The sequence below is a fragment of the Tetrao urogallus genome (genome assembly GCF_951394365.1).
Source record: "Tetrao urogallus genome assembly, chromosome: 3".
In the NCBI taxonomy this organism is placed as follows: domain Eukaryota; kingdom Metazoa; phylum Chordata; class Aves; order Galliformes; family Phasianidae; genus Tetrao; species Tetrao urogallus.
In genome coordinates this window covers 92,838,218-92,855,332 of record NC_136815.1, presented here as the reverse complement: position 1 = coordinate 92,855,332, position 17,115 = coordinate 92,838,218, and the positions used below count along the sequence as shown (strand labels likewise).

The window sequence follows — 17,115 nt, the reverse complement described above, 5'->3', positions numbered from 1 at the left end:
ACTCACCTCAGGCACAGGTCTTGTATTCATATATTGCCTCACACAGAGCTAATCTGCTTCCAGAATTACTCTACACATTACGCATTTCTGAAAATGTAGCCAGATCTATTAGAAGTCTGTTAATATGTACCACAGGAAATGAAGCTATACAGTATAGCACAATTAACACAAGCCCCTAAGAACCCTCTAAAATGTTTCCCCTGGAAAAAGATTGTCATTAATGATATCCAAGCACTATAACAGTACTTAGCTAGTAAGTACTAGTACTTAAGTAGCAAGACAGTCAATATTTATGCAAAATAGCATCACATCATAAACACAAAACAATATTCACAATATATTGGTGTAATGCAATGGAAAGCACAATGACAGCAGAGCAGCAAGATCCCATGCTGCAGCAAGTGAGGATCAGCCCAAGCACAATAGCAGTGGGTGTAAAAATAAGAAAAAGAAACTGCTTATCTTCAGAAAGCCTGTAGGGTCCTCAGGTAGACAAGGACCTCCAAAAGAGATACCCTCATCTCTGTTGCCAACCCTTAAATGAGGCCTGGGAAGGTGGATCCTGGCTCCATCCTTTCTGGCCACTCAAGTACATTTCATGCACCTGAGCTCCCCTGGGTTGAAGAGTGAGCCCCCAGCACACAGCTGGGACGATGTGTGCTGCTGTTCAGGATGTGCAGATGTTCAGTATGCTGTCACTAATGTCCTTGGTTATAACTACCGACACGGCTTGCAACTCTGCCTATTGGTTACTCTGACCATCCCCCTCTCCAAAACAGATTATTTCAGTAGAAAGATGGTATGCCATTGCTCTCCACTTGCTCAATTTATCCTTCCTGGACCCATCCATATACCAGGCATCTTCAGGAATGGGATATTTCTCTTCCTGAAAAGGACTGTTCTCCAGTGTAGCAACCATTGTCTCTTCGGGCACATCACTGTGATATGCCACTGGGCTTAGGATCTTCTGAAGCTCTTTTTTCAACTGTGACAGACGACTCCTCTGAATGAGGTAGGCAACTTACTCTACCACTGAACGTGCTTGGCTGCCTGTCTTAGAAAGGTCGGTCAGGTCTTCCAACCCTTTGAACTGTCAAGATTGTCTTAACTTTTGTTCAGTTTATTGGGTCTACTGCCTGTAAATTGGAGTAGGCAGCCAATAACTGATTCTTCAGTCATACTATACCTCCCTTCTGCTCTGTGCCAGATCTGAGACCAGAACCCTTACGGGGCTTGAATGGAATTCTGTCTCTTCCATGTGCCCCAGCCAATCTATCCTGAATGATATAGATATTTATTTTGGCTAGAAAGAGTAGGATCAAATATACTCAATGACTGTCCCTGTTATGGCTCCAAGATGCGCCAGGGGAAATTTAGGCTGGATGTTAGGAAATACTGCTTGTCTGAAAGAGAGGTCAGGCACTGGAATGGGCTGCTCAGGGAGCTGGTGGAGTCACCGACCCTGGAGGTGTTTGAGGAACGTTTGGATTTTGTGTTCAGGGATATGGTTTAGTGAGAACTACTGGTGATAGTTAGATGGTTGGACTGGATGATCTTGTAGGTCTTTTCCAACCTTAGTGTTTTGTTTCTGTGATTCTGTTATTCTTTGATTTTGTTTAACAGCTAGTTTTGGTTGCTGGCCACAGCAAGGGAGGATCCACTCAGACATAACAGTAGTAAGCACAGAAATAAGGGAAAAGACACTGCTTACATTCAGAAGGCCTACAAGGCCGTCAGGTACAGAAAGATCTCCAGGTGAGATGCTCTCATCTTCATTGCCAACCCTTAAATGAGGTCTGGGAAGGAAGGGCTGGATCATGCCTCCACCCCTTCTGTTTACTCATGTGCATTACATGCATCTGAGCTGCCCTGGGTTGGCCCTGCCTTCCTATTGGGTTCTCAATTACTGTTTTGAGCCATGACTTAGCATTTCCACTACAGCATGTAATCAGTGATAGACTGAAACATATAATATGTATATATATATTATATGATAATACATATAATTATACATATGCAATTCAGATTCATTCATTTCAAATTAAAATTATTAATATAAAGTCACTAATTCGCAACATTTCAGCACTCACTATTCTGGCTAAAATACACAGCAAACCACTTTCTATTGCAGTTGTAGCCCTCAGAGATCAATTCTCTGTTCTTTTATTTCTCTCGCTAGCACTGGATGTATGTAAAGGAGCATACTGCAGTTCCAGAAACTTAACACTGTTTGTATAACACCACTGGCCCTCACCCATCTCAGACGTTTCACAATTTGTGTAATTTGAAAATCTCTATTCAAATTTAAATTGAAGATCTGAATTATCAGAAGAAGGCTGTAGGTTTAAATACTTGTGTACTCTTCATTTTTATGCAAAGTTAATTCTACCTCCCTTAAGAGGGCAGAATGGGTGGCTTTGAAAAAAGAAGCAGCTTTCCATTTTACTTCAGTCAATTCCAGGAAGAAAGTTGCAACAGAGATTTTGTGTGTGTGTGTAACATGCATGTATGAGCAAATAAAAGGGGACCAAATAGGCTTCGTACAGTAGATACACATACATATTTTCTGAACTACCCAGTTAGGCTATGTCAACTGATTTTCAACAAAAGTAGCATTTGTTATTTTCTTTGTCTATGTTGTAGTTTCCACAGAAATAAATAGGAGGTACTACTTTTGGTGCAATCTACATATGCGGAGTCCAAGACAATTCCTCTTCACTCAGTGCAGCCCAGGAAAGGCAAAAGGCTGGACAGCCATCACTTAAGTTTTCACTGACTATGAAACAGTATTAGCAGCCTCTTTCAGGGAAGAACATTACCAAATTATTCTATTTTCTATCCTAACCTACCCTATCCTATTCTGCTCTCCTCTTCCTCTATGTCCAGCAACATCTAAATCAGATGTTCAAACAATTGAAGGAGCAAACACCATCTTACAAGTTAAAAGATGTTTATTTACAGGTTCATTTATTTTTTGCCCTAATGAAAGGAACATGGTAAGACAAATTCTCCATTTTTGCAAACTTCCAGCTTTCCATTTTCTCCTTTTGTGACCAATTTTTTAGATTTCAAAATTAATGTCAGAGGAATTTTTTCTTTTCCCCAGCTCCATACCTTGTCCCACTCACATAACTATAACATCTGGCTTACAAAGAAATCAGATTATTTATCTGCAGACTGCTGCAATCTGATAAGTAGACTCACCTTGTTCCCAACTTAGGTGTGCTAACACTGAAATAGGATAATACAGGAGAATTAACAATAGGATAACAGTTTGCTGAAGCTTACTATAGGACAGAATGGGATGTTTCCTTTAATGACTTGAGGTAGAATTTCAATGTATAGGAAAAACTACTCTTCAGAATGGGTAGGATGTATTCCACTACTACAGATGTAAATCAGGAAGTGGCATACTGACCTTAACATCTTTTATGTTCTTATAGAACTTGAATACGTCACTGCTTTAAAATCTCTTCAGCTTATCCAATCTTTTAGCATTACAAGGAATTTTCTCCAACACTGCTATAGCTGAAGAGACATGATTGGAATTAAAAATCCAGCAAAAAACAAAAAACAAAAAACAAAAAAACCCTATGTGCACATGAAGCTTTGAAGGTGTTTTAAAATGTGTGCAGAATGCCTTCTTATGTTTTATAATAATGTGGCATATGTGGCCATTGTACCTGGATACACAGAATCACACAGAATCACAAGGTTGGAAACGACCTGCAAGATCATCCAGTCCAACCACCCTCCCATTCCTATCAGTGCCAGAAGCTACTAAACCATCTCTCGTAGCTAAAAAAGCTACAAAGCCTAATGTTCAGTTTTCTGTTTAACTATTGCAAGTATTTCTGCTGAGCAGCTTTAGCCAACCAGACTCTCAGAGGAAAAGATTAAAGCCTTCCTCCTGATTCCATGAGTTTTAATCTTGTGGGAAGAGAAGTTAAAATGATGAAATGACAACATGAGGAATCACATCTAGCTTTGGAGGGCAATATCCAAACAATAACCATAGAAAACTCGAGACATTGACATGAACTGACACTACTTTTGTTTGAATATGGCCGAATCAGAGGTTTCTGCACAAAAAGAATCCAGGCTTTGAACAAATTTCCTGGGCTTTCTGCCATCAAACCTTACAACTGAGTGTTGCTATCAGAAAAATGGCATACAAGAGAAGTTCTTGTCCTTCTAATAATCTTGGCATGTGAACATGTATGTTGGAGGTGCCCACTCCAAATCCTGGATTTTATCTTACTGAACAGAAGCACTCCGCAAGAGGCTTGAACTGTCTGAAAGTAAACACTACTAATAAAAGGTAGAAGTAGGGTGGTAAGTTGTTCCTCCTGCAAAAAGGGAGGGGAAGAGAATCTGGTATCTCCCTTAATTGACACTGTCCATTTGAGCTTCAAACAGTGTCTGTCAGTTACTCAGCTTTTAAGGTCAATATTTAGCCCAGAATCGTAAAAACACGGACAAACGAAAATCTAGGCAGAAATCACAAGCTTTTGGAATGAGAATAATTCACATCAACAAATGCGTGTTGCGAAACAAAACTGATGACTATGAGTCTCCATGCTTTTTCTGCTGTCTTTCCTGATTCAAGGTCTATCTCATAATGAAGCTTTCTCTCAGCAAACCTCCTTCATTGCATGATTCAACTCCACGTCTTGTAATACTCATGTAATATTGCATCAGTTTATTTGGTATGGACATATCAGAGAATGTGCCAATAGCTTTTCCTGTACAATTGTTGAAGTGAAAACTGGAATTACTGTTTTTTCTTTTTAAATTTATTTTTATTTTTTCCTCATAGGAGTTGTGCCCTCTTGGTCAATCTTATTTTTAGCCTTAATGACATTCACTTCCTGCTTCAGGGGTTGTCAAGGAGGCTGCAAAACAGTAGTTAGATGAACAACATGCTGTACAAACCAATGCTTTGTGGTGGTATTTATCCAGTTGTTACATTTTCTGCAGTGTTTCTGTCACTAGCCTGCAATCTTCAATTTCTGTCTGACCAAGCCAGGCTCTAGATGCAACTTCAGATTAGGGTGTTTCTCTCTATGTTATCTAAATTGCTGAGTTTATGCTCATCTCTATGATCATCATGCCAGAATTCTGAAGGCTGAAATCACAGGGGAGGTGAGTTTTCTTGTTTGTTTCTATGTTTCTTAACAGCCTTGCTATTATTTCTCATGTCCCTGCTGGATCACAGCACATCTGGAGAGATGTCATTTTGACCAAACATTACTTCTCTGAATAGAATAAAACATACAAGTTACCATGCTTACTGGATCTGTGAACTCATGCACTGCAGTGCCTGGCACGTTGGCAGAGGTAGCTTAGTGTAGATGAGTCGTGTGTTAGGCCTGCCGTGGTCCTAAACATGCTACCTGAGGTGAGGGAAACAGTTATTCAAGCTAACAGTGATCTCTCTGATTCTTACAGTAATGGAAGGAAAGTGGTGTGAGAGGAGATTCAATCATGGTATCAGCTCATCTGCGCTACACTTTAAGAAGTTATAAGGCTTTTATTCCGTGCTCTGCTATGTTGGGTATCCTGGCTGCATGACCTCAAAAGTCTGCCTGGAGTTTTCAGAAGTGTTCCCTCATAATGCAACTCCTTCTTGTGCCACAGGCATGTCAATATCACCGTGAACATGAACAAATATTGCTATAGTGGCCAAAGCGATGAGGAAGACAGGCTAAAATTTCATCTTCTGTTGGTTTCACAAGAGACATACAGAGACATTGCTTGGCACTTCTGAGGCCAAATTTGTTATGTGCAGCCACAGTTCTGTAGATAGTTCTTCGTAAGTGTTCACAATAAATAGTCTGCTCCTAATTATTGTGCAATAGAATAACTCTTACTAAATCTAAACCAAATGCATGTTAAGGAACTTAAATTTGTAGTACTATCTGATACAAACCATCAGAAGTGGCAGTTTTGATTCCATTACTCCTAGCTTTATCACTATGCCTCTAAATGACTTATGACCATGGGTAACTCATAATGCTATTAAATTAAACACTGAGTTATTACTTAAATAAAAGACATCACTGATTGTCAGGCTGGCTTGTTTTGCAAACCATATTTAATGGCAGACCCAGCTGATGCACCTTAAACAGAGTTCAAACAAATGAAACATGTTTTGCTTTACATGAAAGCAGACAAAAGAAAAGATGGGCTGCTGATTGTTTACAGTATTGTTTTTCAGATTTTTTTTAACTTCATAGCCAAATGGTAAAGGAATAACCATATTCACTGCTGTCACTGGTGGCTAGAAATAGTAAACAAAACTATTATTTATATACATCACCTCCTGGATTTTTATCACTTCTGCTTTGTGCTAGCTTTGCTAGTCAGACATGGGACTGATAATACCCTTCGTAAATTCAGTTGCAACAATCTCTTAACATCAAAGGGAGCACATGCAGGAATAGCAATGCTTTCTCTTTTATGGCTGCTATTCACTCCTCCTGGAGTTCACCCAGCACTGTAGCAGGTTCAAGCATAAATCCTGCATCTACTGTATTATATTTGAGAAGGAAGAAGAATGAACACAATACACAATATTGTTGCAATATAATTCTCTATTCAGCAAATGCTGAAATTGATGCTGATACTAATCCATCAGATTTTCAGAAGTCTTACAGGAGAAATACATGACGCCAGATATATACATGATTGCTGAACTTCAACACCTTGTAGCGCTCACGTTTCTTTGTTCTGACGCCGCCCAGAAACCCGATTTGTTCCTTGTCTTTAAAAGTTGTCCACCAGGTGACAGCAGAGTACAACTTTTTGACCAAGGCTGATCAGGAGGGAGTTTCGCCTTTACTTCTAAGGAGCAGTCAACGAACAGTTTAGCCTTTTAGATCTTTTTAGATCAGTTTCTTTTTCCTTGCCTGCTCGTGTTGAAAAAGAAAGCACAATGCATTTCTCCATTACATCAGATCTCCAGCCAGTGTATACCATCCCCAGAGAATGTGTTCCAGGCATTCTGTGACTCCAATCCTTGGGACTGTAGATAGCCCAATTGGTTTGCTGCCCTCCTGTTTGTCCTGTACAGGAGAGCATCAAGGAACTGCTGCGCAAACTCCTGAGGAGGTCTGACATTGGCCTTGCTGTCTTCTCTGAACACAGTCTATGTGGCTATGTGACTTCATGCTCCTTTGCCAGTATAAAGAGAAAGCCAGTATATGGTGGGCAGACAGGAGACATCTAGAGAGAGAAGAGTTCTTCTCAAGGGTGGCTAGAGCAGCAGGCAGCATTCCTTGAAAGCCTGCTTCATTCCCAGAGCAGAAGGAAAAGCTCAGGGCAGACCTCGATTCTCTGATTCATAATCTGCTTCCTGGGCTTCTCCATTGGTAGCTTGGAGATGTCCTGTCAGAATGATCTCCTCACAGTATTAGACAAAGTGTGGCAGGGAATTCTGCCATGCATGGTATCTGCCCAGGAATATGTGCACAAGTCTGGCATGGGGTATCTGATACATTGATAAATTATAATGGACATATTCCTCAGGTAATATGAATTGTAAGAGTGATGCTTGAGAAATCTGTTCAGACTGTGCGAAGAAGCTGAAGATAAAACACAGTCTTATAGCTGTGTGAGAGCAGTTTCATTTTATCTTGAATTCTTAATGCCAAATGGAATAAGAACTAATCCTTACATTTTTATCCCAACAATTATCAACACAACATTTCTGCAGTACTTCCATTAACTTTCATATTTCTTCACTAGTGTTCATTCCTATATATTTCTTGTTCAACATTCTACAGGAGGCAAAAATACCATATGGCAATCACTGGCAGGAGAAAAGCATCGGTCTTTGGAAATAACCAGTCTGCATGTTTTTTTAATTGTGTTGTGCAAAAGACTCCTTTGATTTCAAAGAAGCTAGAGGACATGAAGAAAGGCAACCTGTGCCACTTCTACTGATGCTCTTGAATGCCTTTAAGAACTGCATTCACATCTCCTGAAATAAGTACATACACAACAGACTTTGAGGGGACTGGCTCATAAATTAACCATTTCTACATCCTTTTTGTGCATGATGGAGTTGGTAAATGCCAAAATAAATCAGCCTGTCACCTTTGCCTGAAGGTGCTGCAGGGATAGATGCTGAAGTAGCAATCTTTACAAAGTTTTTCCCTTTCTGGGCATAAGCTGAGATAGTTTAAAAACTTGAGGACTCTTGGAATAAGATTCTTTTATTTCTGCACCATAAAACTGTTCAATAAGACTCAGAAAGAGAAGAGCTCTTTTACACATCCATACTTTTTCTCATGTTTGTAGTATTCAGCATTGTACCTATTGGACAAACAAGTAGAGCCTGTCTTGCTAGATTCAGAGGAATTTTTCTGGTGTATTCAACTGTGTCCAGGCCTGATATTGTGATAAGTACCTGAATGGAAATTTCTTCCTCACCTTAAATCAGTGGAAGTACAATGAGGGCATTCACAGCACAAGGGAGTATGGAACTGTCTGATAGCTCTTGTGCATGTGTACCAAGGCAGAGCTAAGGCCTACCAGGCATGTCAGAATGTATATCTGTCTCATTATCCCCGTTGCCAAAGTCCGGCTAATGTTGAGATGAGATCCTTCTGTAAGTTTTTTCTGTGTCTAAAACCATGAACTCAGTGTAATCCACTGTAACCTCCACCTCAGTGAAGACTCAAGGGACCAGCTCCAGAGCAGAGTGCTGGGAAGCATTTCCCAGTAACGCAATACTGCAGCTAGAACTGCAAACTCAGAAGTGTGGATCTGCAATGAAACATGGGCAGAGCCAGCAGGAACAACGGAATCTCCCAGCATTTACAAAGACAGCACCTGTGAGCAACCACCAGCACCCAAGGCCTCAGTTCATGCAGGCAGGGCGAGCATGGAGAGCTATCACTGTGTTGGTTAGAGAGGTAAATTCAATAGGTGATTATTGCCCTCTAAGCACAGAGCCATAATCCTCTCATTATAGGATTTGCACCCTCTGAGAACAGAGACACTAGTCACGTATCAACTCAACAGAGAGCAAGAACATCTACCCATGGGGCAGGATGATGAAACCTAGACTGATCCTTGAAGCAAACCTGCAGCCACCCAGACCACTGCCTGCACAGAGTGCCTGAGCTTTTCACAGGCATCCTGTGTCAGTGGTGAGAACAGCTGCATGCAGTGTGAGCTAGTGGATGATCTGCCCAGGCTAGTGACAAGGCTACAAGTTGAAACATGCAGCTTAAAAAATGTCCCAGACACCAAAAGGATGGAGCAAGGGAACTACATTCTGTCCTCACAGAGGTAGGTTCTACCACAGAAGAAAGCACAAGATCCAAGGCAGCCTGTCTCCCCTCACTGCCAGGTTGAAGGCAAGAACTCAAAGGAAAGGAATGAATGGAGGTAAGTCCGTGGCCAGGACTGCAAGTGAAATTCTTCCTTGTCCACTCCACCCCTCTAGGTACTGCTGTACAACATGTGCAAGGCTCTGGATGTGGAGTGCACTATCTAGGTGGTAATAACCACTTACACTAGAGAAATCAACAAAGCCTAGACAAGAAGTTTTCCACCATTATCAAATCTACATCCTTAAAGAAGAAGAGATTTCTAAGGTATCAGCTGTAGGTGGCTATTCCCTGCGTGTAACTGAACACCCAATATGCTGAGCAGACCCTCTTCTTAGAGAAGACTGCTACCTCCCTGGGGCTCAAGTAACAGATATCACAAGGGAAACTGCCTATCCTGGTACTAATTTTCTATGAAGGGAGTGGTGAAGCAGCTACACACAGTTCAAAAGCCATTACAAGGGGCTTCAAGTTCATGGGAAATCAGCCAAAAGATTTGAGGGCACAGATCATCTTTTCTTCCCTGCTCCCTGTACTGGATTAGTGCACTGAAAGAATTGGAATGATCCTATTGATAAATACCTGGCATCATGGCTGCTTCCATCACCAAAACTTTTTTTTTTCTAGACAGCTGAGTGGCCTATACAGTACCAGGCTTCCAGGCACCAGATGGATTTCACCTTTATCAAAGAGCGAAGAGGATCCCTGTGGAAAAGCTATCAGGGATCATTGGCAGGGCTTTAAGCTGGGTTTGAAGTGGGAGGCTTGCCCATGGTAAACAGTGGGACTGCACAGCTAGGTTAGAGGGATGGGGTGCCAGCAGGTGCCCTCAAACTCCTGCACACTTGAAATCCTATGACAATTAGGGCAACAGGGAGACTCAAAGTAAATACTTCAAAGGAATTAAGGTGTTGAGCCTGTTGATGAAGTCTTCTTCCTCCTGCTAAAGGAGGCATCACAGCTACAGGTTCTTGCCCTGCAGGGGGCTTGAAGCACCCTAACGCCTACTGGAAAAGTAGCACAAGGTGCTGTAGGAAATACGGGAGGCTCCTGGAATGCATAGAGGATAACTTTCCTAGCCAACTGATAGAAAACCTCACCAAGGGGAATGCAATATGGGACTGGTTGCTCACCAGTGCAAATTAACTGCTCGGTGACATCAGGACTGGAAGCTGTCTGAGCTGTAGTGACCATGCAATGGTGGAGTTCACACTCCCAAGGGATATAGGACAGACAAAAAGTAAAACTGGTGTATTGGTTTAACAGTTTTTCATTAGTATTCCACATCATAATATCATACAGAGCACTGGAAGTTGAAGAGTCAGTGTTGCAGTTCCATGGATTGTTGCTATTTCCAGCCCCCGAACTCAGAAGAGAATGAACTACAACTTCCAGAAGACTTCATTTTTCCATTTCCATCTTTCATTTGAAAGGGAAGATAAAACTGACTGTGAGTCCTGTGATTCTCTCTCCTTGGTCCATTTTGCCTACAGAACTAGAGTAAGAACTGCAGTTTTGGAAACTCTCCTTCATTTTATTATTAGCTTTAATCCCAATCACACTGTATTATAGTCGTATTATCTCACATTTAGTAAACCAGATTGTTTTTCCCTTAGCTTGTTACTTTTCATCAAAACCTTTCTTGGCTTGCCTTCCTCACCACCTCCGTATCATGTCTTCCCTTGATTTCCAGTCACTTAGGCATCACTTTCAAGCTCTCATTTCCCATACTTGATTTTTGTTTCTGAAAACAAGAGCAAGAGCTGCCTGCAGTTATTAGCCTGTTCTGGGAGCGTGGCCAGGAAACTGCTAGTGGGACAATGAGTATTGGATTTGCAGGAAATGCTCCTTCCTCTTGTCTCTGATATATGTGTTGGGAAGATGAGGAAACTGGTTTCTGATCTGGAAGGAAGGAGAAAGGAAGAAGGAACAGCTTAGGTGAGGACTTCGAAGATACAGGGTGAGGATTTTTTTTTTTTTTAATAATACAGCAGCTTAATAACTGTTTTCACCACACTATACTGAGCCATTTCCAGCTCACACTGTTGATTTTTCCCTGACCACCTATTTTCTTAATGCAATTTTCCAGACTATATTGAATTCTAAGTCTGTTCTCACTTCTCCATTTCCACCTGCTCTCAGCATTACACTTGCAGTCTACTTACTTGTCTAGCCTTTTCACAGAGTAAAGGAATACAGTCTCACACTTTCAACTGGCTGACTAGGGACAATCCCTGTTAATGAAAATGAGCAAATCAAATGTGAACATTCACAAGATTCATACATTTATGATAAGGGTAAAAATGAATAGTAGAGGAAGAGAAATTTGATTGAGGGGCTGTTAAAAGGGAGTCAGTTAAAGATATTTAATTACTTCTTTATTGTCAGATTTAATATGGTAGCAATGGCTTCAGCCTATTTTCTTTAGCTGAGACAGTTTGTTATTCACTGTGTCTCCATGAATATACCCAGCACACAAACAGAATGCCTTGCAATTGCAAAAGACTATTATTCTAATAATATATGCATGATAAAATGTGACTGCATTATCTTCTTGCCCCTAATAAGACTAGTTTGTACTTCTGCAATTTATGATGCATTTTTTTCCTTTAAGATATCTATTTGCATGTTGTTTTTTTTTTGTTTTTCGGGTTTTTTTTTGTTTTGTTTTGTTTCTTTTCTTTTTTTAAAGAGGACGGAGAATATGAGGAACAGTGCAGTGCAATTAGTCAGAATGAATATATTCAGGATGAGTATGTAGCATTTCTAATTATGGTGAAGACAAAAAGAAAGAATTTATGCAAGGACTTCCCTTCCTCTCTAAATCATACAGGACATAGCTGAAGAAGTAGTGAGCTTCTCACACCTCAGAACAATGTCAACTGCCTCTGGAGAAAGGAAATGGACAACCTAAAGCAATACCATGCACTTTTGTCTACTGTCTCCTTGCTGGGACAGGTGCCAGCAATAGTTTGAGCACTGGCAGTGTCACTACTGTGAAGATTACCTGGGAGATTAGTGAATAGCCATTCAATTTCCAATAACCAGTGGCTCACAGAAATACATAAAAAACACATAAATATACAATCACATGTATACATACAAGCCTACACTGACTTCATTTCTCCATTGTGACACATAGTAATTTTACTGACATTCTTTTAATGGCAGTTATAAATAAATGTGACATTGCATCTGGTTCAGCAGTACTTATGTACTGTGGTGCAGATAGCATGGCCTTGCATAGCAAGTTTCTCAGAGAGTTTAATGGAAGTGTTGGTAATTCAAAATTGTTAATTCAGGTCAACTTGAATAATTCCTGGGGAACTCTGAACAGACGAGAACATATTAGATGATATAATGAGTTTCTGTTTGATCATAATAAATGAGAAGTATTCAGATAATCCGTTTAATTCAGGCAATTAGCAAACTGCCTTTATACTTTTAGTTTTAAATAGATGGATAGGTGATGTTTTAGCAGAAACTTCAGTCTCAGCATCTAACACTCATTATTCCACTGAGCTCTGTTTCATTGTGTCAAAATGATGGAGCATGCCACTTATCAAGAAGCTGAAACTATGAAGTATGAAATATAAATAGATACTTTCAGTATCACAAGGGTGCTGAACTGTCTGGAGACACATTAAAACGTGCAGACAATAGACTATCTATAGTATCCATAGATCATGGTTTTTTTTCATTGTTTCCAAGAAGCCTTTTTGAAGAAACTTAAACAGCTTTGCATAGGAAAAGGTAAAGCTGTACTATAACAAGGCCTTTCAAGCCTGATTATATAACCCACCTGCACCAAAACCAAGACAGTTTCTTGCTTTAAATTATATTTAGTACACTGCAGGTGTTTACTCCTCCCAGTGTTTACCCCTCTCAGACATGGAACTGACTATTTTTTCTGGGTCATATTCATGTTTACATGACAGTGGTGCCCAACATCTTTGTTCAAGTGTGGTACAGAACTATGGGATATGATATTTCAAGTCAAAGAATAAATTATTATAGAACCAAAAATATTGCTATTAAGAATTTATTGTATTCAGCATTTCTTAAGTTTCAAGGGCCTGAATTATCTCCTCAAAGTCATTCTATCTATTTGAAGGGGTTTAAAGTTACCACAGTATTACCAGATTAACCAGTCTGGAAGAGATCTTTTCAGGTTGGAGCAAGTCATGGTCTTTGCAAGAGGTGTTCATATGGTAGTAGGGCTCCTGGGATATTTATTTTTTTTAACCTTCCTCCACCTCAGTAACTAGAAAACACTCTGCTTAGTTCTCCATCCACGGATTTGTCTTTCTTTCTCACTGCACTTCCTGATGGTCACCATACAGAGTCTTAACAGAGATTGTAAGTCCAATGATTTCCATCTAAGTTGCTAAGATGTTGTCATCAGGATTCCATGTTGCACATATGAGGCAACTGACACAGAAAATTAGAATTATTTGCTTTGGCATAATCTAAGTCTGTGACAAAGCTGAGAGTAGAACCTTACCACCAATCTTTCTGGCAATGTCTTCCTTCCAACTGGCATAATAATAGCTAGTGAAAAATCAATGAAATTATTTCATGAAATATAATCTTTGCCATTCTCTCCATATGGAAGCAGAAACCATTAAGTAAAGCCATGCTGACATATTAGTCCTGCATTTTGAATTCTCAGCTTTCATCCAAGCTGTTTTTAATGGAAATGTTAGTAATTAAAACAGAGGTCATCCTCAATAGTCCTGTCTACAGAAACTGCAAAAAGAAGTGGAGAGTTGAAACGTGAATTAAATTAAAACTAAAAAAAGAAACTGGTTATTGCTTTTCATTTCAAACTATGTAAGAACATTAAGAGCACAATGTATTTCATTACATCGCAATTATAGTAAATACAGATTTTAAAAAGTGCTGTAGAAGCACTTGAAATCAGAAAGTAGAACTCTTAATCAGAAAGCCTGTTTTCTATGCCTCTTATTCACGATGAATGAAATCAGAGAATAAATAAGCGTTGAACAGTGGAAAAGAGATTTTATTTTTAAGCTGATATTGTAATAGTAAGTGGTATTGGTAGAAGAGACAAATATCTGAAGACTTGTTCTTACTAGCACGAGCGTATACTCAGATGGAAGAATACTGCCGTATAGATTTTTCAGGGCAAACTTGATGGCAGGACGGATACAATAGTTATCAATAGCACTCAGTTCAAGCTGTGACAGTTCCCCATCACCACACTTTAAATACGTTTTGTTTGTGCCTTTGGGTTCTAGTAAGTTCATATCATTTTTTCACTGCATGGTCGCAATCCCTGCTGAAATCTTTGAGAGCTTCTGCAACATCAAAAACTGCTGCTACTAAATAACTTTAAATCACGTTTATATTGCAACTCTTGGCCTGTGTCTGCCTGTCTTACTAACCTTACAACAGTAATTTTCCAAGTAATATTGCATAGCCTTCTTTTCCAATAATTCTAGCTCACTGTTACAGAATCCAAAAGCCCCTAAATGCTGTATTACAAATACAGACATTTAGGGCATTCTTTTAGAAGACAGATCCTTCCAAATGCAATCGTCTCAGTGTCTTAGCTTTTTGAAGCCTTTATTCCTCAGGGTCTGACTTTAACCTTCCTCTGATAAACTTAGCTTGAGCGGCACTACTGAAATACACTGTGTGATTCCTCCAGATTAAGTATGATTTAGTTAGGTGCAGGTTGGCTTTTTATTATCCTACAAGAGTTTTAAACCCAAGAGAAAATATCTGTTACAAATCCTCTGAGAGAGGCAATGCTGTGGATGCTGAATTTGTTGTCACTTAAATTACAGTGGAGACTCTAGATAACAACTATATATGGTTCAAGGCCTTCAGTTGCCCATGGTATTTAATTAAAAATATGCACAAGGAGACAAAATAACATAGAAACCCTAGGTATTGTTCTGGCCTTTAAATTTTCAAAACTTTTTCATACAGTATTTCTAAATGATTCATTATTTGTTTTTTAAGCTGCAACTACACTTCTGCCCTTTTTTCTCCACAGTTTTCTTTGAAGTACTCTTTCATTCTTGAAACTGACTTTCAAAATTAGGCATTTTATTCTGTGTAGTGAAAAAGACAAAATCTTTACTGTTTCTTCCTACACACACTGACCAGGAAAAAACAGGCAACGTAGTCTATCTCTAGCTCAAATGCTATATATGGTCATAAAACCTATGCCAGGCTAGAAACGAAGTTTCACCTGTGTTGCATTGGAACTCATGGCCTGAACTAGTAGGTGCCAAGAGCAGGGGGAGCCTAGATCCATCCTTTCTCTCTGCTCACCTCAGCGGTCCTTCCAGAGCGCTTACAGGAGCACACATGCACTCAGAATCTGAGCTGTTTGCCCCCCATCCCCGCATCCCTGGAGGTGTTCAAGAGCAAGTTGGATGGGGTCCTGGGCAGCTGGTCTACTATTAAATGTAGAAGTTGGTGGTCCTTCCTGTGGTGGGGGAGGACGGAGATTCATGATTCTTGAGGTCCCTTCCAACCCAGGCCATTCTGTGATTCTGTATGACCAATCTGTAGTTACAGAGTATCTCTTTATCCCTGCAGAAAGGGACACACAGATGGACACTATAATGAAAATTAATCGGCAGCTTGTCCATGATTGATGATGAATCAAGGAAAAGCTGAGCCCACGTACTTGCTGGAGAGTAGATTCTCTTGGACCAATCCCACAGAAAACAGAACAGGTTTTCCTGATAATTCTATTAGCAGGTGGCCCAGTGAAAGATAATCTCATGACTGTAAGATAACATCCCTATGTAATCAACTTTCAAACCAGATTTGTATTTAAGCAGAAATTCTCTCAGAAAAAGATCTGGCAAGAAACACTAAGTGCTGCTTTCAGCGCTCGTTTTTTTCCTTTCTTGTTTCAGTAACACACATGAACTCTGGAAAAATGAGTCTTGTGTTTACTTCTCTCACATTACCTAACATTATTTGAACCCAGGGCCTGGCCACATTAATTGTTCCTGATCATACTTTGTACTTGGTTTTGAAACCGCTGTTAGTTCTCCAAGAAAACAGCCAAATTCTATTTTGATTGCACACAGTGAGAAAGGCTAATCATGCCCTATGATTAATACAAGGCAAGCTTTATGTTTTCTAAAATCTCAAAATCTAATTTTCAATTTCTTTCTTTTTGACTCTGCTGCAAGGAGCTTGGTGTTACTGCTTAGACAAGTACGAAAGGGAAAGAAGGCAATGCAAGTGTGAGACACACCAAATTGACAAAGGCTGTTCTGGAGTGAGGAGGCGAGCATGCATGCACTGTACATCAGCATGACAAGGGTGGACTATGACACATCTCCTGGGATACCAGGACGAGCATATTAATGAACCTGTGCTGAGATCAACAATAAGAAAAGCAATGCATGTGCTTGCAACCATCAATGCGATGGAGCGGTGATAGTGGTAAACGGTGATAATGACAAAAGGTGTAATGACAAAGGGACTAGCATGATAGGAAGGTGTAACAAAGGAAAAGGAAAAGTGTTTACCTATCTCTGGAGAGCTGGGCTTGCAATAGAAAATCCACAAGGGAGGGACCTCCAACCAGAGATCCTTGCACAGTAGCAGTTGGCCCTTAAATGATGTCTAAGAGAGGGGCAGCCAGGCTCCACCTCTTCTGGTCACACAGCTGAATTGCCTTCACCTGTGCTCCCAGGGCTGACCGAATCCTTTCCCCAGGTGCTCAAGCAGTGTTTCAGGCCATGACTCAACAGTTACCATACAGTGCTAAGCAAGA

At 40.1% G+C, this 17,115-nt stretch overlaps 1 protein-coding gene across 1 annotated transcript in view; it reads right to left on the bottom strand.

Annotated features, from left to right (window-relative positions):
* Window positions 1-17,115, bottom strand: part of CNTNAP2 (contactin associated protein 2) — a gene marked incomplete at both ends in the record, with an annotated part of 665,714 nt that overhangs the window by 98,625 nt on the left and 549,974 nt on the right. The gene's annotated exons all lie outside the window — the stretch shown is intronic.